We start from the raw sequence: 19,940 nt of genomic DNA on the forward strand, positions 1-19,940 counted from the left end.
GATGCTGTGGCAACCTTGAGGGACACTAAGAAAACACCTGCTTCTCCATTCCCACATTAATGATCATGCTACAGAACACAACCAATAACACATCGCGAAACAGCTAGGAACGCTAGGATGGAAGGAAAACAACGCTAGGATGAAAGGAATCTTGTGGCCATCTAATTTTAGGCGCTATTTACTGTGTACACTACACAGATTAAATGGTAGAACATGGGGTGCAGTCAGCGAGGTGGGGAAGTTCTCCATCATCTCTCTGATGTAGGATTGCCTTACAGGAAGTGAGCCGGGAAGGGGTTGTTGAGATCAGGGGGAGCTAGCTAAAGGAAAGTGTCACTGGATCTATAGCATTCCAACACCTCAGATGCAGGCCTGCCAGCCAGGTCAACTGAAGTTTGAGGGGGAGCTCTCTCACCTCACAGTCGGTGAACAGGTAGGAGCTGAATTTATACAGAAGCGGTGGTTGTGTTCATGAAAAGAGTTGACTGCAGGCTGATTGCTAGTGGAATATTTGTTGTTTCAATCCATAGGCAAGTGTTGATATTTCTGAACAACAATGAACAGTTATATGTGCATTTTAACCTCTTGAACCTCTGGGGGCAGTATTTCATTTTTGGACACAGAACCACAGAACCAATGCTACAGGTGAAACCAAGATTAAATTTCATACAGGAAGTGAGCCAGATTTTGGAGGCACTGTGTTCCAATGTCTCCTTATGTGGCTGTGAATGCGCAAGGAATGAGCCTACACTTTGTCGTTTCCCCAAGGTGTTTGCAGCATTGTGACGTATTTGTAGGCATATCATTGGAAAATTGACCATAAAGAGACTACATTTACCAGGTGTCCGCTCTGTGTCCTCCGTTGAAACTATTACATAATCTCCAGGTGCGTGCATTTTTCCATTTTGAACAGAGGAGAAACCAAACTGCAACGAGTGATTTATCATCGAATAGATATGTGAAAAACACCTTGAGGATTGATTCTAAACAACGTTTGCCATGTTTCTGTCGATATTATGGAGTTAATTTGGAAAAAAGTTTGCGTTGTAATGACTGAATTTTCGGGGGGTTTTTCTTAGCCAAACGTGATGAACAAAACGGAGCGATTTCTCCTACACAAATATTATCTATATCTAACTGAGTCTCCTCATTGAAAACATCCGAAGTTCTTCAAAGGTAAATGATTTTATTTGAATGCTTTTCTTGTTTTTGTGAAAATGTTGCCTGCTGAATGCTAGGCTTAATGCTATGCTAGCTATCAATACTCTTACACAAATGCTTGTGTAGCTATGGTTGAAAAGCATTTTTTGAAAATTTGAGATGACAGTGTTGTTAACCTCTTGCTCCTACCCGACACGCAGGCTTCCCATCTAGACATCTGGAAATGCAAATGCGCTACGCTAAATGCTAATAGCACTCGTTAAAACTCAAACGTTCATTAAAATACACATGCAGGGTACAGAATTAAAGCTATACTCGTTGTGAATCCAGGCAACAAGTCAGATTTTTAAAATGCTTTTTGGCGAAAGCATGAGAAGCTATTATCTGATAGCATGTAACACCCCAAAAGACCTGCAGGGGACGTAAACAAAATAATTAGCATAGTCGGCGCTACACAAAACGCACAAATAAAATATCAAACATTCATTACCTTTGACCATCTTCTTTGTTGGCACTCCTAGATACTCCCATAATCACTACTGGGTCTTTTTTTCCGATTAAATCGGTCCATATATAGCCTAGATATCGATCTATGAAGACTGTGTGATCAACGGAATAAAATAGCGTCTTATAACGTAACCTCATTTATTTTATTAAAAAAGTTGACGATAAAATTTCACAAAATACTTTTGTAATGCAACTTTAGGTATTAGTAAACGTTAATAAGCGATCAAATTGATCACGAGGCGATGTATATTCTATAACTGTACGTCTGGAAATAATGTCCGGGTAAATCTCAACGAAAATATCCGGTCGGAGACCGGAAAGAAAGGCGCTACCTTGTGTCTGTTTGACCAAGAAACAAATCGTAGGCAAATGACAAGACTGTTGACATCGTGTGGAAGCTGTAGGTATTGCAACCTCGGCCCCATTTAATGTGGTTCACATTCAACAATGGGTTCTAGTGGCGCATGAATATATTTTCGCATTTTCAGTGATCAGATTTTCCTGCGCTTTTCGATGAAACGTATGTTCTGTTATAGTCACAGCCGTGATTTAACCAGTTTTATAAACGTCTGAGTGTTTTCTATCCACACATACTAATCATATGCATATACTATATTCCTGGCATGAGTAGCAGGGCGCCGAAATGTTGCGCGACTTTTAACAGAATGTTCGAAAAAGTAGGGGGTAGGAGTAACAGGTTAACAAAAGGCTAAGCTTGTGAGCCAATATATTTATTTCATTTCATTTGCGATTTTCATGAATAGTTAACGTTGCGTTATGGTAATGAGCTTGAGGCTATAATTACGCTCCCGGATATGGGATTGCTCGTCGCAACAGGTTAAATTTGGGCATGGGAGACTCTACGCTGAGTTTGCTAGCACAGACAGTCTGCAGTGTTTTGAGTGTGGTGATTTGGGGCATAATAAATAAAACAATGTAACCTTTATTTAACTAGGCAAGTCAGTTAAGAACAAATTATTTTTTCACAATGACGGCCTACACCAGCCAAACCCGGACGATGCTGGGCCAGTTGTGCGCCGCCCTATGGGACTCCCAATCACATCCGGTTGTGATAAATCCTGGATTTAGTGACTATAGTGACGCTTCAAGCACTGAGAAGGCAAATACCCTGACGGCACGAGTGCCAACAGCCTATTGACCAAACAATTAAATAAAATGTTATTAGTCACATGTCGTATTGAAGCTTTGACTGAATACAACATGTTCCGTAGACCTTAAAGTGGCAGTGAAATGCATTACCTTTACATACACTTAGAACCCTTAACAAACAATGCAGTAGGGTTCTCCCGGTCTACAGACAGCTGGTGCAGTTTAATACTGGTTACTGTACCTTTAAACAGGGCAGAAAATGTTGCCATGGCTTTAGAAGCATAGGCTTGATATAATTTGAGGTGTACCTGTGGATGTATTTCAAGACCTGCCTTCCAACTCAGTGCCTCTTTGCGTGACATCATGGGAAAATCAAAACAAATCAGCCAAGAAAAATTGTAGACCTCCACAAGTCTGGTTCATCCTTGGGAGCAATTTCCAAATGCCTGACGGTACCACGTTCATCTGTACAAATAATAGTACGCCAGTATAAACACCATGGGACCACGCAGCCATCATACCGCTCAGGAAGGAGACAGATTCAGTGCAAATCAATCCCAGAACGACAGCAAAGGAACTTATGAAGATGCTGGAGGAAACCGGTACAAAAATATCTATATCCACAGTAAAACGACACCACTTGTGGTGGTATGTAAAACAGCTACGAAAAATACAGATGAAAACTCTAGGTAGATTTGGTGGTCTAAGGCTTATCACGAGATACTCTACACCTCAGGTGGGCAATAGTTTGAGACATCGTTCACCAGCTGTTATTTACAAAAATACATAGTCCACCGCCCCTCGTCTTACCAGACACCGCTGTTCACGCTTGCTTGTAGTGAGTATAACCAGCCAGCTGTATGTTGATTTACATTTACATTTAAGTCATTTAGCAGACGCTCTTATCCAGAGCGACTTACAAATGGCTGCATTCACCTTATGACATCCAGTGGAACAGTCACTTTACAATAGTGCATCTAAATCTTAAAGGGGGGGGGTGAGAGGGAATACTTATCCTATCCTAGGTATTCCTTAAAGAGGTGGGGTTTCAGGTGTCTCCGGAAGGTGGTGATTGACTCTGCTGTCCTGGTGTCGTGAGGGAGTTTGTTCCACCATTGGGGGGGCCAGAGCAGCGAACAGTTTTGACTGGGCTGAGTGGGAGCTGTACATCCTCAGTGGTAGGGAGGCGAGCAGGCCAGAGGTGGATGAACGCAGTGCCCTTGTTTGGGTGTAGGGCCTGATCAGAGCCTGGAGGTACTGAGGTGCCGTTCCCCTCACAGCTCTGTAGGCAAGCACCATGGTCTTGTAGCGGATGCGAGCTTCAACTGGAAGCCAGTGGAGAGAACGGAGGAGCGGGGTGACGTGAGAGAACTTGGGAAGGTTGAACACCAGCCGGGCTGCGGCGTTCTGGATGAGTTGAAGGGGTTTAATGGCACAGGCAGGGAGCCCAGCCAACAGCGAGTTGCAGTAATCCAGACGGGAGATGACAAGTGCCTGGATTAGGACCTGCGCCGCTTCCTGTGTGAGGCAGGGTCGTACTCTGCGGATGTTGTAGAGCATGAACCTACAGGAACGGGCCACCGCCTTGATGTTGGTTGAGAACGACAGGGTGTTGTCCAGGATCACGCCAACGTTCTTAGCGCTTTGGGAGGAGGACACAATGGAGTTGTCAACCGTGATGGCGAAATCATGGAACAGGCAGTCCTTCCCCCGGGAGGAAGAGCAGCTCCGTCTTGCCGAGGTTCAGCTTGAGGTGGTGATCCGTCATCCACACTGATATGTCTGCCAGACATGCAGAGATGCGATTCGCCACCTGGTCATCAGAAGGGGGAAAGGAGAAGATTAATTGTGTGTCGTCTGCATAGCAATGATAGGAGAGACCATGTGAGGTTATGACAGAGCCAAGTGACTTGGTGTATAGCGAGAATAGGAGAGGGCCTAGAACAGAGCCCTGGGGACACCAGTGGTGAGAGCGCGTGGTGAGGAGACAGATTCTCGCCACGCCACCTGGTAGGAGCGACCTGTCAGGTAGGACGCAATCCAAGCGTGGGCCACGCCGGAGATGCCCAACTCGGAGAGGGTGGAGAGGAGGATCTGATGGTTCACAGTATCGAAGGCAGCCGATAGATCTAGAAGGATGAGAGCAGAGGAGAGAGAGTTAGCTTTAGCAGTGCGGAGCGCCTCCGTGATACAGAGGAGAGCAGTCTCAGTTGAATGACTAGTCTTGAAACCTGACTGATTTGGATCAAGAAGGTCATTCAGAGAGAGATAGCGGGAGAGCTGGCCAAGGACGGCACGTTCAAGAGTTTTGGAGAGAAAAGAAAGAAGGGATACTGGTCTGTAATTGTTGACATCGGAGGGATCGAGTGTAGGTTTTTTCAGAAGGGGTGCAACTCTCGCTCTCTTGAAGACGGAAGGGACGTGCCAGCGGTCAGGGATGAGTTGATGAGCGAGGTGAGGGAGAAGGTCTCCGGAAATGGTCTGGAGAAGAGAGGAGGGGATAGGGTCAAGCGGGCAGGTTGTTGGGCGGCCGGCCGTCACAAGACGCGAGATTTCATCTGGAGAGAGAGGGAGAAAGAGGTCAGAGCACAGGGTAGGGCAGTGTGAGCAGAACCAGCGGTGTCGTTTGACTTAGCAAACGGGATCGGATGTCGTGACCTGAGCATCTGCAGAGGTGAGGGAGAGAAGGTGGCAAAGAGCTTCCTAGGGTTAAAGATGGTCTGGAGAGAGACAGAGGAGGAAAATGGATAGGGCCAGGTCCGCAGGGGCGGGCAGGTTGTTGAGTCATCGAGCCACGGAGCGGGAGGGGAGGACCGAGCCGGCCTGGAGGATAGGGGACAAGAGAGTCAAAGGATGCAGAGGGAGGAGGGAGGGTTGAGGAGGCAGAATCAGGAGATAGGTTGGAGAAGGTTTGAGCAGAGGGAAGAGATGATAGGATGGAAGAGGAGAGAGTAGCGGGGGAGAGAGAGCGAAGGTTGGGACGGCGCGATACCATCCGAGTAGGGGCAGTGTGGGAGGTGTTGGATGAGAGCGAGAGGGAAAAGGATACAAGGTAGTGGTCGGAGACTTGGAGGGGGAGTTGCAATGAGGTTAGTGGAAGAACAGCATCTAGTAAAGATGAGGTCGAGCGTATTGCCTGCCTTGTGAGTAGGGGGAAGGTGAGAGGGTGAGGTCAAAAGAGGAGAGGAGTGGAAAGAAGGAGGCAGAGAGGAATGAGTCAAAGGTAGACGTGGGGAGGTTAAAGTCGCCCAGAACTGTGAGAGGTGAGCCGTCCTCAGGAAAGGAGCTTATCAAGGCATCAAGCTCATTGATGAACTCTCCGAGGGAACCTGGAGGGCGATAAATGATAAGGATGTTAAGCTTGAAAAGGCTGGTAACTGTGACAGCATGGAATTCAAAGGAGGCGATAGACAGATGGGTAAGGGGAGAAAGAGAGAATGACCACTTGGGAGAGATGAGGATCCCGGCGCCACCACCCCGCTGACCAGAACACGTGGGCGGACGAAGAGAGAGCAGTAGGAGTAGCAGTGTTGTCTGTGGTGATCCATGTTTCCGTCAGTGCCAAGAAGTCGAGGGACTGGAGGGAGGCATAGGCTGAGATGAACTCTGCCTTGCTGGCCGCAGATCGGCAGTTCCAGAGGCTACCGGAGACCTGGAACTCCACGTGGGTCGTGCGCGCTGGGACCACCAGATTAGGGTGGCCGCGGCCACGCGGTGTGGAGCATTTGTATGGTCTGTGCAGAGAGGAGAGAACAGGGATAGACAGACACATAGTTGACAGGCTACAGAAGAGGCTACGCTAATGCAAAGGAGATTGGAATGACAAGTGGACTACACGTCTCGAATGTTCAGAAAGTTAAGCTTACGTAGCAAGAATCTTATTGACTAAAATGATTAAAATGATACAGTACTGCTGAAGTAGGCTAGCTGGCAGTGGGTGCGTTGTTGACACTACACTAATCAAGTCGTTCCGTTGAGTGTAATAGTTTCGACAGTGCTGCTATTCAGGGGCTAGCTGGCTAGCTAGCAGTGTTGTTTACGTTACGTTAAAAGAACGACAATAGCTGGCTAGCTAACCTAGAAAATCGCTCTAGACTACACAATTATCTTTGATACAAAGACGGCTATGTAGCTAGCTATGTAGCTAGCTACGATCAAACAACTCAAACCGTTGTACTGTAATGAAATGAAATGAAAATGTGATACTACCTGTGAATGCGACCGGGTTGTGAGTCTATTCGGTAGACGTTGGCTAGCTGTTGGCTAGCTGTTGGGACGCTAGTGAAAATGCAGAGCGCCAAATTCAAAGAAATTACTATAAAAATCAAACTTTCATGAAATAACATATTTAAGATACCAAATTAAAACTACACGTGTTGTGAATCCAGACAACATGTCAGATTTCAAAAAGTATTTTCGGCGATAGCAAACGATGCTATTATCTGAGGATAGCACCTCCGTAAACAAAAGAGAAAAACATATTTCAACCCTGCAGGCGTGACACAAAAATATATATATATAAATCATGCCTTACCTTTGATGAGCTTCTTCTGTTGGCACTCCAATATGTCCCATAAACATCATAAATGGTCCTTTTGTTCGATTAATTCCGTTGATTTGTATCCAAAATATCAATTTATTTGGCACGTTTGATCCAGAAAAACACCGGTCCCAACTTGCTACAAAATATCTCAAAAGTTACCTGTAAACTTCCCAAAACATTTCAAACTACTTTTGTAATACAACTTTAGGTATTTTTTAAAAGTAAATAATCGATAAAATTGAAGACGGAATGATCTGTGTTCAATACATGAAGAAAACAAACTGACGCTACCTTTCTGGTCACGCACCTCTAACAAACAGTACACTTCAAGTGACCCTCGTTTTGAACAGGGCTACTTCTTCATTACACAAAGGAATAACCTCAACAAATTTCTAAAGACTGGTGACCTCTAGTGGAAGCGGTAGGAACTGCAAGCAAGTCCCTTCGAAATCTGGATTCCCAATGAAAATCCATTGAAACGAGAGTGACCTCAAAAAAAAGAAAAATCTGAAAGTTTTATCCTCTGGGTTTCGCCTGCTATATAAATTCTGTTATACTCACATACATGATTCAAACAGTTTTAGAAACTTCAGAGTGTTTTCTATCAAAATCTAATACTAACCATATGCATATCTTATCTTCTGGGGATGAGTAGCAGACAGTTTAATTTGGGCATGCAAATTAACGTGAAAATACTGCCCCAAGAAGTTAAAGGAAAAAAAGGATTCTGCCAGTCCGTGGTGAGTATTCACTCTCCTGGTGTCCAGAAGTTATTTTAGGGCCATAAGAGACTGTAGCGGCAACATTATGTACAAAATAAGTTAAAAATTCAGTTACAACCAAGGCAAATAATTGAACAAAAAAAACACAATCGGTTGGGGACACATAGAACGTCAACCTTCTACTCCTGCGCTATTTTATTATCACAATCTGCAGTGCCGTAGACCGCAGTGCCACTCGGGAGCAGCAGTGCCCACATTAAGGCCGTAGACAAGGTGAGGGTACAAGCACCAGTTGGGGAAATGAAGGTCAAGGGGGCCATGAGGCGCAGGCAGCAGAGGCTGGGCTTAGTCATGCTATAGATGGTGGTGTAGATGAGACTGGGCCTAGTCAGGCTATGCTAGTGGATGAGGAGAGTAAGCGACTAGGGGGGTGGAGGAGGGTGTCATGTGGAAGAGGAAAAAGTGTGAGAAGAAAGGAGGTGGGAGGTGAGAGGCTGGTGTGGTCAAAGACACCAAGGAACAGTCCCAGTGACCGTACATATATACCCCAAGGGCAAGTGGTCAGATTAGGAGATGGAGACGAGGAAGGTGAGTCTGAGGAGGAGGACGGTAAAGGAAAGCTTTCTTTTCAGACTCCTCCTCAATGGGTCCAGAACTGACAGCCAGTCAGGCAGAGGGGTCAAAGTACACAGTGAGTGAACTGTCAAGTTTCCTGAATGAGACTAAGGGGAAAATAAGGTTAATCTTTAAAGCTTTTTTTTTGCGATCTGGGAAAGTTTGTAAGATCAGTACAACACTGTGAAAAATGAGGGTTATGGTGTCCTCTCACCCAGGAAATGTTTTAGGTTGAGGAAGTGGGTCACAACCTTGCACAAGGGTCTACCTTCAGACTCTGTTTAAATTAATAGTTTTCATGATATACGGTTGTAGAAGGGGTGAGGTTTTGGTTATTGGGATATTGTTGTTTTGTATCGTGGGTAGAGGGTAAACTGAGTATGCAGCCTTTTTTTAAGGGGTTGGTGAGGTTAATGCAATGAAAATGTATCATTAAAGAAAGTCTCTCTCTCTCCCACAAGCAGGTTCAGGGACGTGAGGAACAGAGAGACCAATAAACAGAGAGGATGGGAGGAGAAATTAACATCCCTCAATCCAAGGGCAGTGTACCTCTATCAGCAGACTGGGTGGTGAAGGACAGAGTGGCATTGGCTTTGACTACACCAAGGCACCTCAAGGAGCTGTTTGAAATGAAGGGCAGCTTCATGCTTCAGAGAAGGGTGATCTTTCGGTGGGGGTGTGGTAGTGCTAGATGCACCAGGTACAGGTAGCAGAGGGGCTAAAGTAAGAGGCACCCTGACTCGGGTCCTCTCTTCTTTAATGATGACTGCTCCCTGAGATCAAAGGAATATGCAGATCATCCCACAGGTTCTCCTCCTCTAAGAGGTGATGTGAAGTTTCTAAAAGCAGGTCACCTCAAGTTAAGGCAACATTCTCTTACTTTACATCGAGTAGCCTGGAGTATTAGTACTTATTATATAGGGCATCACACTAGTACAAAAATGGGTCTTGTGGCTCTGTTTCAGCACCTGTTTACAGATGAAAGCTTAGCTCAAATTCCATACACTAACAAAGACAGACATGCAATCATTTGCAAACACATGAACACACACACACTATAAAAAACCCAGAAACAGCCCACACAGCCTTCACAGACAACGCAGCCGCCTCCTGTTTGTGCATGCGTGTGCGCGTGTTTGTGCCTGTGCATTAATGCATACTGAACGTACTAACTGAATGAGAGCAATTCTGTCCGTTAGTGCTGAAGAATGACACTCAAAAAAAACTGTGTTCAAATTGTATTAGAGATCTTTCAAATACTTTAACTGTTCTTGTTTGAGCTTGTCTGGTGCAATGGAACAAATGGAATAGTTCAGAAAAAAGCTAAAAATAGGAATATAAATCAAATACCACTTAAACCCAGGTCTGGTTAGTTAGCACTGAAATGAAAAACACAGTGCTCATAGGGAGGGAAAGGTGAAAGCCTGTCTCTCTCGCTCTCCCCTTCTCACACAAAGTTAGAAAAGGTTACTGCACTAATTGAGCAGCTGCTCCAGAGTCTTTGATGGGCATTAGAACCTGGGAAACATTGTCTGGCAAGATCAAAGGGAACCCTGGATAATTACTGTAGTTACCTTCAGTGATGCTGTTAAATTAACCACAAACACACAGATAGACAGACACAACCTTACCCTCACCAGCTAGCTTTATGGGGGGGGGGGGTAAGCGCTGCGCTAGGTTAGAAAGACCGGAACGGACTGTACTAGGCTTAAGAGAGGAATGGGGAGCAGGCATAAGGCAGAGGGAAGACAGTGGCTTTGTCTCAATAGAGGCAGCTAGCTTCCTTTCCTTGTGACCTTTCCTCCATGAACACTGACCTGTCACAGCAGGACGGGTGAAAGCCATTCAGGATAAACTAATCCAGTCCTTTCAGCCATTACAGTAAGGCATTGATGAAAAAAAAGAAAATGGGAGATGGTGAAAGATGTGATGGCTGAGTTAGATTATCTATGTTTAGAACGAGGTCAATGATAGCTGAGGGAATTGACTCTCCTGTGAGAAGGAGAGAGGAGGATCACACAGAAGAGGAGATGTGGACGGTTCATTTGGCACTCTTTTGCTCTGGCTGTCTGTGTAAACAGGACATGATGAGGAGAGTAGAGGAACACTTATCCCTGCCCTGAACATGAAGAGGTATGGTACACTTTTAGGGGTTTCTCCGTCTTCAGGTAGACCTAGTTATTTTACGTGACCAAACAGTGCTTGTTGGACATAAAGATGTAGACATATCTTTGTGATGCCTAGAGAAGCTTTTATTATTATTACCAATGGGCTTGTTCCCTCCTCTTCCTACCTCTGTTGTGGCACCTCCTCTCTCCCAGCGACAGTGACAGGGGTCTGATCCTCTCCCTGACCCTCTCCACGGCCCCCTGGAACACAAACACAACAAGACAACTGAGTATACTGTGCTGAATGAACGAAACTAAATATACAACTGTAAAATCACATTTATCCCCCCCCCACACACACACACACACACACACACACACACACACACACACACACACACACACACACACACACACACACACACACACACACACACACACACACACACACACACACACACACACACACACACACACACAAACTAAAGGCCTGCTGCCCTGCCACTACATTTAGCCAGAGCGACGCCTCGTTTAGCGTACCAGGTCAGCCAGGCGGGTGGTTGGGGACCCCCAGCCACCCTGTTAGGCTCTATATTAAATAAAGAAAGAGTGCTCCAGTGTGTAAATTATTCATTTAACACGCCTTATCCTCTTCCAACAACCTTGTTAAAAACGCCTCAAGAGTGAAAAGCAGGAGGGGGAAGAAAAGGGGAAAAAGACAAGGGAGGGAAAATAAGAGAAAAACCTCAAGACACAATCATTCACCTGCAACTCAGCAAAACCCTGGGTACATCACTAAGCTCTCGGAGTACTCTGCCACAGGAGAGAGAATTCCCCCTGACACCTCCATTGTTTCAGAGTAACGGTAACGCGCACACACAAGTGCAGAGCAGTGTTTTCAGTGCATATTCATAGAATAATGGCTCTAGATGTCAGGATGAATTATAGAGGATGAGAAGGGTGGACACGCAACTTTGGAATGCTGCCTCTGTTCTTCTGCAGTCTTAAATACTTGTTTTAATTTACAACATATAGTGACTCATCTGGGCAAAGCAGCTTTAATTCTACTTTACAAAGATTAGTCTAAATAAATGCTTAAGTAACCCATATGCAGCATATGTAAATAGAAGAGGAACACTAAACATACAGAGCCTCATCCTGGATTTAAAAGCAAGATCAATGGAGAATCTCAATTAAAAGTGTTTCGCAGTCCAAGACTAGTCTTAGTGTGTGTCCAGGAAACCGCCCCTATATATAAACAACAGTGCTGTAATGAGTCAGAATATCAGAATACAACCACAGTACAGAAAGTCCTTGAATGTCCCACAGTAATATGCATGTTCTTTCCAGAGAGAGAGAGACAGAGCATGAGAGAGAGCGTGTGAGTGAGTGAGCATACAGTTATGAATATAGCTACTGTTCCCTGAAAGAACGAGGTATCAGGTCAAGTACAATGGTTAAAACGGAGGCTCACACATGACGCCCAGGACCAAAACCAGGTCCCACATCAGTGCCATAGACTTAAGACATTGATCTGAGCCGACTTACGCCTTTCAGGAACCACACCCACCAGAGGATGAGACCCCAGGGTAGAGCCGTCAATCCCTACATGATACGCCGAGATGGCTGCCATATAAACCGTCAATGTGGAAAAAAGAAGGGCCCTGCTCAAAAAGCTCTTGCAAGAACATCAAAATGTCCACCAAAGAACTCTGAAAAGGAGAAACTCTTAACCTGACACTAACCCTGAAATGCACTCCACTTATATGTATACATCCCTCTCGGAAAGGGCGCACATGCAAACTATATAGTCGTATATAGTCGTAATCACGTTTGAGGGTAAATCCATCAAATTCAACTTTTCAAAGGGCCAAACCCCCAGATCCCCTATCTGCGGTCGTCGGTGCTAAACTCTCCTGTGTGCCTGGGACAACAGATCCCGACGACATGGAACCATGTGGATGATCTCCGGGAAACAGGATTGTCTGGGCCAATGGGGAGCCACCAGAATCAACAACAGACCCTCCTTCTGACGGACCCTTTCCACGGTGGCCTGAATTAGATCCCACGGAGGAAACGCATAGAGCAGGGTTCGAGGCCACTGATACGCCAACGCATCCGTTCCCAACGGTGCGCCTAGATCCCTCATTGAGAAGAACAGACGACAATACGCGTTCTCGCGAATCATAAAGATATACATCGGCCCCTGGGCAACCACCGAGGGGTGCAGTCTCTACTCATGGAAATTAGATCTGCTCCCACATTGAGAGATCCAGAAAGATACATTGCCCTGCACAACAAAAAATGAGCACTGCTCCATACGAGCAGATAACTGGCTAAGTTTTAGGAGAGAGACCGCGTCCCCCCGTGCCTGTTAATGTACGCCACTACCATCCAGTTGTCAGACCTTACCAACACATGCTGGCCCTCCAACATCGGAAGGAAACGCCTCAGTGCTAGCAGTCAATAGCTCTAGGTAATTGATATGTAGCGCCCTTTGTGCTGTTGACCAAATCCCTCTACCCCAGTAGCCCAAAACCAACGCTCCCCATCCCAATAAGGATGTGTGTTGTGATCAGCCTGCGGGACACTACCCGGCCCATGAGAACCCCCCTGCAACAGCAGTCATGGGTACATCAAAGGAGTCAATGCCCTTAGGTACAACGGCGAGATGCGTCAAGACACGTAGCATTCACCCAGCACGAAACACACATATCAGCAGAAGTCTCAGAGGCACCACAGCTATCAGAGGCCATCAGACCCAATAACATCAGGCACAAGCAAAAAAAGCACAGAGTGCCCCAGCTGAAATTGTGCCAGACAGAGCCGGAATGCAACCCCCTCCTCTGCTGGGACAAAAACTTGATTTAGAACAGAGTCTAGAAAGAGACCCAGAAACTAAATGTGCTGAGCGGGAGTCTTGTGATTTTCTTGTGATTCACTCTGAACCCCAGACTGAATATGGGAAACCAGCGTGGCGTTCCACCTGCTACCTTGACTCCACTATGACCAGGTTATTGTCCAGATAGGCCAATACTCCGGTGCCACTACTCCGGTGCCACTACCATAGAAAATGTGCTGAGCCACACCCTCGAAATTAAACCTCCAAAACCTTCTGTGGTGAAGATGTGTAGCCACATGAAAATATGCAAGGACATGAACCAATCGCCGGCTTAGTGTGAACATTTTGAACTTGCAAACCTTGATGTGCTTTTTTAAAACACCCAAGTCCAGGATGGGACGAAACATTCCATCGCTCTTGGGAACTAAGTAGTACACATTGTAACCGCTCTGTACATGTGAGATGGGACCACCCGAGTAGCCTGGGCTTTGACCTCGGGGACAATTGGCGTAATTACGCCACGAAACGGAGAAGGGACCACAGCGAACTGCAGAGACCGAAACCCTTGGTCACTGTCATCACCCATAGTGAAACTGCGAATGCCACGCCATTGGACAGGTCAAACTGCCAGTCTCCTATACATTATCTCCTGAAGGTGTAGAGCGCCACCCTGAGGACTGGGCTAATTTTTGTTCTTGTTGGAATGCTCGTTTTCATATCCCCCACTCTTGACAACCTTGTGTCTGAATGTGGGGTAGGAACTGTGTTTATTATGCACACACCTGGATGATACTGCACTCTCCTGGTACACTTTGTCCAGCCGATCCACCAAGAACCGACACTGTTTATTCAGAAGCAATGTGCTAGAATTAGCCTTCACATTCATGAACTCGCCATAACCTCGTATCACCAGACAGAGGGATCCCAGGACTTTTAGCTCATCGGCAATACCTTTAAACAGGGGTAAGCGACGCTTCACCGCTGCAGGGACAGGTAAATACGTTCCCCCAAACCTAGAGGAACTCCACTGCGGGGGAGAAGAGAGCCAATCCACCCCCAGGTGATCTGCTGCCCTACCACACAGCTCCATTAAAGGCGCATTAACCACCAATGGTTCACTCTCCCCAGCCGCAATCGAAAGCCAAGGCTTTAGGCTGCCTCGGAATCCCGACTCTGAACATTGCCAGAGAAATCGGAATGAGCCTCACTCGGCTGGGATGATACCCCAATTAACGCTGACCACCGTTGCGCTCTCCCTGCCTCAGACAACCCCATTACAGAGGTCGCTTCACTGGAAGACCCTTTACTAGCAGCCCCAATCTTTCTCACAAAGTCAGCCCGACTCCAATGGAAGGTGAACCCAGCAAGAGACCATGGTCACACGAACTGGTTCGAGTCAAAGCTTCCTGCGAGTATTTCCACACCAGGCAAACAGGACAACACTCGTATCTTTAATTTTCATTGTGAAACCATATGAGCAAGGACATGGTCGGAGGTTAAAACATGGCTGGTCAGCCTTTTTGAACTTACTCTTACCACTGGCCATCTTACTCAAGCAAGGAAGCACTAGCTCCACAAGCAGAACAGAAATTAGAGGTCGACCGAATAATCGGAATGGCCGATTTCAAGTTCATAACAATCGGTAATCTGCATTTTTTGACACCGATCATGGCCAATTACATTGCATTCCATGAGGAGACTGCGTGGCAGGCTGACTACCTGTTATACGAGTGCAGCAAGGAGCCAAGGTAAGGTGCTAGATAGCATTAAACGTATCTTATAAAAAAACAATCTTAACATAATCACTAGTTAACAACACATGGTTGATGATATTGCTAGTATATCTAGCTTGTCCTGTGTTGCATATAATTGATACAGTTCCTGTTAATTTATCATTGAATCACAGCCTACTTCGCCAAACGGTGATTTAACAAGAGCATTCGCGAAAAAAAGCACTGTCGTTGCATCAATGTGTACCTAACCATAAACATCAGCGCCTTTCTTAAAATCAATGCAAAAGTATATTTTTAAACCTGCATATTTAGTTAAAAGAAATTAATGTTAGCAGGCAATATTAAACTTGGGAAATTGTGTCACTTCTCTTGCGTTCATTGCACACAGAGTCAGGGTATATGCAACAGTTTGGGCCGCCTGGCTCGTTGTGAACTAATTTGCCCGAATTTTACGTAATTATGACATAACATTGAAGGATGTGCAATGTAAGAGCAATATTTAGACTTATGGATGCCATCCGTTCGATAAAATACAGAACGGTTCCGTATTTCACTGAAAGAATAAACGTTTTGTTTTTTCGAAATGATAGTTTACGGATTTGACCATATTAATGACCTAATGCTCGTATTTATGTGTGTTATTATATTATAATTAAGTCTATGATTTGATAGAGCAGTCTGACTGAGCAGTGGTAGGCAGCAGCAGGCTCATAAGCATTCATTCAAACAGCAGATTTGTGCATTTGCCAGCAGCTCTTCGCAATGCTTCAAGCATTGCACTGTTTATGACTTCAAGCCTATCAACTCCCGAGATTAGGCTGGCAATACTAAAGTTCCTATTAGAACATCCAATAGTGAAAGCTATATGAAATACAAATGGTATAGAGAGAAATAGTACTATAATAACAACAAACCTAAAACTTCTAACCTGGGAATATTGAAGACTCATGTTAAAAAAGGAACCAGCAGCTTTCATATGTTCTCATGTCCTGAGCAAGGAACTTAAACATGAGCTTTTTTTACATGGCACATATTGCACTTTTACTTTCTTCTCCAACACTTTGTTTTTGTATTATTTAAACCAAATTGAACAGGTTTCATTATTTATTTGAGACTAAATTGATTTTGATGTATTATATTAAGTTAAAATAAAATAAGTGTTAATTTTTCATTCAGTATAGTTGTAATTGTCATTACTACAAATATATATAAAAATCGGCATCGGCTTTTTTGGGTCCTCCAATAAAATCGCTAACGGCGTTGAAAAAAAAAAATCAGAAAAATCAGTTGACCTCTAGTTTTTAGCAAACACAAATCCAAACCAAGCGAGGAAGAATTAGCTACACAAGCAAACCAGAAAGTAGGTAGCCTTTAGCAAATAAAAACCGATACCCAGACCCAAAATTTGCAACTTCTAGGGAACGAGTACTCTCTCCCCACTAACATACACCCAAGTCCAAGCCGAATCTTGCAGTCTTTTGTGTGCTTGAAAATTGCGTGTCATGTTCTTACTTCAGGTGAACTGAGGAGCAAAGAGTTTAGGAAATTAACTCGAGTACTGGAATTATAGCCAGGAAGGGGGGGGCTTGAAAAGCCGGGCTCGGCATCCTGTTGGGCACGATTTCAGTTTTTCTTCAGGTGAATACGATTCGTAGTTGACTCCCCATAGTACGGTATACCGTGTGACCGACTGAAAGGGAACTAGTCCAATATCTGTGTGGATTTAAGTCAACTGACTGACACTCCGCATTATCAACTCAGACGGTAAGAATTGGAGCTAACAGGCTTTGGCCAAGCAGAGATCCAGGAGGCTTCTGCTGTGTGTGTGAGAGAGACATTGTGATGAGAAACCGTTTAAGGGGTCAGCTCTAAAACCACAAACCTTTTCAAATATAACCTCAGGCTTAGTATGATGACCAGAGCATGCTTCTGTCAGCTACCCTAATTTTCACGCACTAAAACACCTCTGTATGTACTAGTGGAGCAAGGCTGCTACACTACTACGTACAACACAGGAGGCGAAAAGGTATGCTGCCTGTTTTTTTAAATATATTCTATGGCATCACATTTTATGCATGTTTCTGCATATCTACCAAGATGTTCAACTAAACCCAAACCTTATGTTAAAACTGCGATTCTGACTTTGTCCTGACCTACAATCCATTGCTGTTATCAGGTTCATTTTCCCTCCACAGAGGTGGGCAGGCATTTACATTGGACCCTCCCTCCTTCCACATGAACATCTGGGCAGTAATCAGCAACCCTCTTGCAATGTAAATCCTTACATTTGTGATTAAAGCTTTCCACTTCAAACAGGCCCTGATATAGCGGGGATGAAGAGCAAGCGGCCAGAGAGATGTGCGTTTTCCTGGTCGTGTTGAATGTCATTAGCCACATTAAGGCTGTGTGTGTGCGTGCGTTATTTATAATGACGCACAAATGCCATTCTATCTACATACTACAGGGCTATCGATGCCTCTCGTTCTGCTAGCCTATAAACTCAACATCAACTCAGCCGCAGGGCAAAGGATTGGCAATGACATATGTCGATTTGGATTCAAAGTGATTAGGTTTCTTTAGATGGTGGTGACAGAGGAAATGGGTAGCCTTTTGTTTTATGGATTAAATGAATTGAAAAGCTCTTGAAACCATTTTCACTTCAGTTCCATTTTACTCACAAATGTCTACTGGTTAACTGAGTAAAGGCCAAACTCTTGCTGGGTCCCAAATTGAATCCTACCCGCCCTGGTCAAAAGTAGCGTACTAGGCCTAAATAGGCAATGAGGTGCCATTTGGCACACAATATCTGTCTAGTTAGTTTTATGCTATAACAAAGAACACTTCACCTCGTCTTTGTTTTTATTACAAAACAAAGTGACCAATCGACAGGTGGTCTTGCTTTCCATTCCCCTCAACCCTCACGCTAAAAGTTGGAGACAATAACAAAGAGCAAGGTGTTTGTTTAAAATCACATACAGCTGCACCGTACCACTGCATCCCAAATTAACCTCGACCACATGAAAAGCTGCCATCTCTATTTCGGGTAGGGGAGGAAAATTACACCCCTCCACTCTGTGCCCTAGTATTAAACCTCAATTAGTGCACGGCAGTGATGTCACCAGGGAGGAGGCTAAGGGCTCTGTTGTTGACACAGCAGGGTGCTTCACTAAATAGACTCATATCTAAGTTAACAAACTAACTTTGTGTATAGAGGGCTAGTGGCCTTGGCTCATGGGTAATACCCATCCAACTGGCAAGAACTGGGCTATCATGGTGCCTCACTAACGTTACAATTCAAATGTATTCCATCATTACCATTTGGGAAGCTACTCGGCCAGGCATGGGCAAAGGTCGGCCCGGGGGCCATATGCGGCCCGTGACCTGATACAATACGGCCTGCGGAATCATGCTCAGATCACATAAAGCTTTGTAATAGTAAAGTATTGAATTTAACTCCCGAAGCTCGTGGGAAATTTTGAAAGCACGTATAAAATAACTGCACAAGGACAGACCGCGACTGACAGGCTGACACACACTTCAGTTACAAATAGAAGCTAAATACAAATTGTGCAAAAATGACTTTTTCAAAGATTTAAAAGAAAAGGAAGTAGACAATGAATGTAGGGTGTCCCGACACTTCCAGACGAAGCATGCAGAGAAATATAGGAATGTGTCTTCTGAGCAGAGGGCAAGTGCATCGAATGAGTTGCTTTCTCAGTTGCAAAAGCAGCAAGGACTTTTCACAAAACTGCATTCAGCAAACAACAGAATTGAGAGAGCGAGCTATGTACCACTAAAAACAGCAAGCCATTCGCTGAGGGCAAATTCATTTAAGAATGTTTAATTGACTCTGCAGGCAATACTTTTCCCTGACAAGAAAGAACTGCTTGAATATGTTTCCCTGTCAAGATGAACAGTGTGTTGAGGACATCGCAGAGAATATAGAACAAAAGTTGAAAGGCAAGGTAAAGGATTTCACCAATTTCTCCTTGGCCCTGGATGAGAGCAGTGATGCACATGACACTGCGCTGTTGTTGATATTCTTACGAGACATAACCCCAGACTGAAATGATTGGAGCTTGCTTCAGTGCAGTCAATGACGAGCACAACCACAGGGAAAGATTTATTGTAGGTTAATAAGTGTGTGGCAAAGCTGGGACTGAATTTGGAAAAGTTATCCAGTGTGACCACTGATGGGTGCCCAAACTTGACAGGAAAAACATTGGCCTTTTGAAAAAGGGTACAATATCAAGTAGGTGACCTGAACCCAGATGATGCTTTGCATAATGCTTTGCATTATTCATCAAGAGGTGCTCTGTAAATGTGTTCTGAAAATGAGCCATCTTGTGGATACTGTCACTACAGTCGTAAACTTCATAAGAGCAAAATCTTTAAACCACAGGCAGTTTGTCTCACTGTTGGAAGAGACAGGTCATACAGATCTCCCCTAACACACAAATGAGAGATGGCTGAGTTTGGTTAAGGTGCTTGAAAAGGGTGTGGGACCTGAATTCAGAGATTGCTGAATTCATTCATTCATTTTTCAAATGAAAGGAAAATGTGTTATGATTTCCCTCAACTGCAAGATAAAGAATGGTT

At 44.8% G+C, this 19,940-nt stretch overlaps 1 protein-coding gene across 3 annotated transcripts in view; it reads right to left on the reverse strand.

Annotated features, from left to right (window-relative positions):
* LOC124039842 (zinc finger protein 438-like) overlaps nucleotides 1-19,940 on the reverse strand; it is a 113,478-nt gene that overhangs the window by 27,119 nt on the left and 66,419 nt on the right. For 2 of the 3 annotated variants that reach the window (XM_046356299.1, XM_046356301.1), the window contains exon 2: nucleotides 10,952-11,027. The gene's annotated coding sequence lies outside the window, so the exon portion shown is untranslated. Of the gene's footprint in view, nucleotides 1-10,923; nucleotides 11,028-19,940 lie in introns of all 3 variants that reach the window. The other variant, XM_046356300.1, reaches the window with a different exon arrangement.

Source organism: Oncorhynchus gorbuscha, linkage group LG07 (genome assembly GCF_021184085.1).
Source record: "Oncorhynchus gorbuscha isolate QuinsamMale2020 ecotype Even-year linkage group LG07, OgorEven_v1.0, whole genome shotgun sequence".
In the NCBI taxonomy this organism is placed as follows: domain Eukaryota; kingdom Metazoa; phylum Chordata; class Actinopteri; order Salmoniformes; family Salmonidae; genus Oncorhynchus; species Oncorhynchus gorbuscha.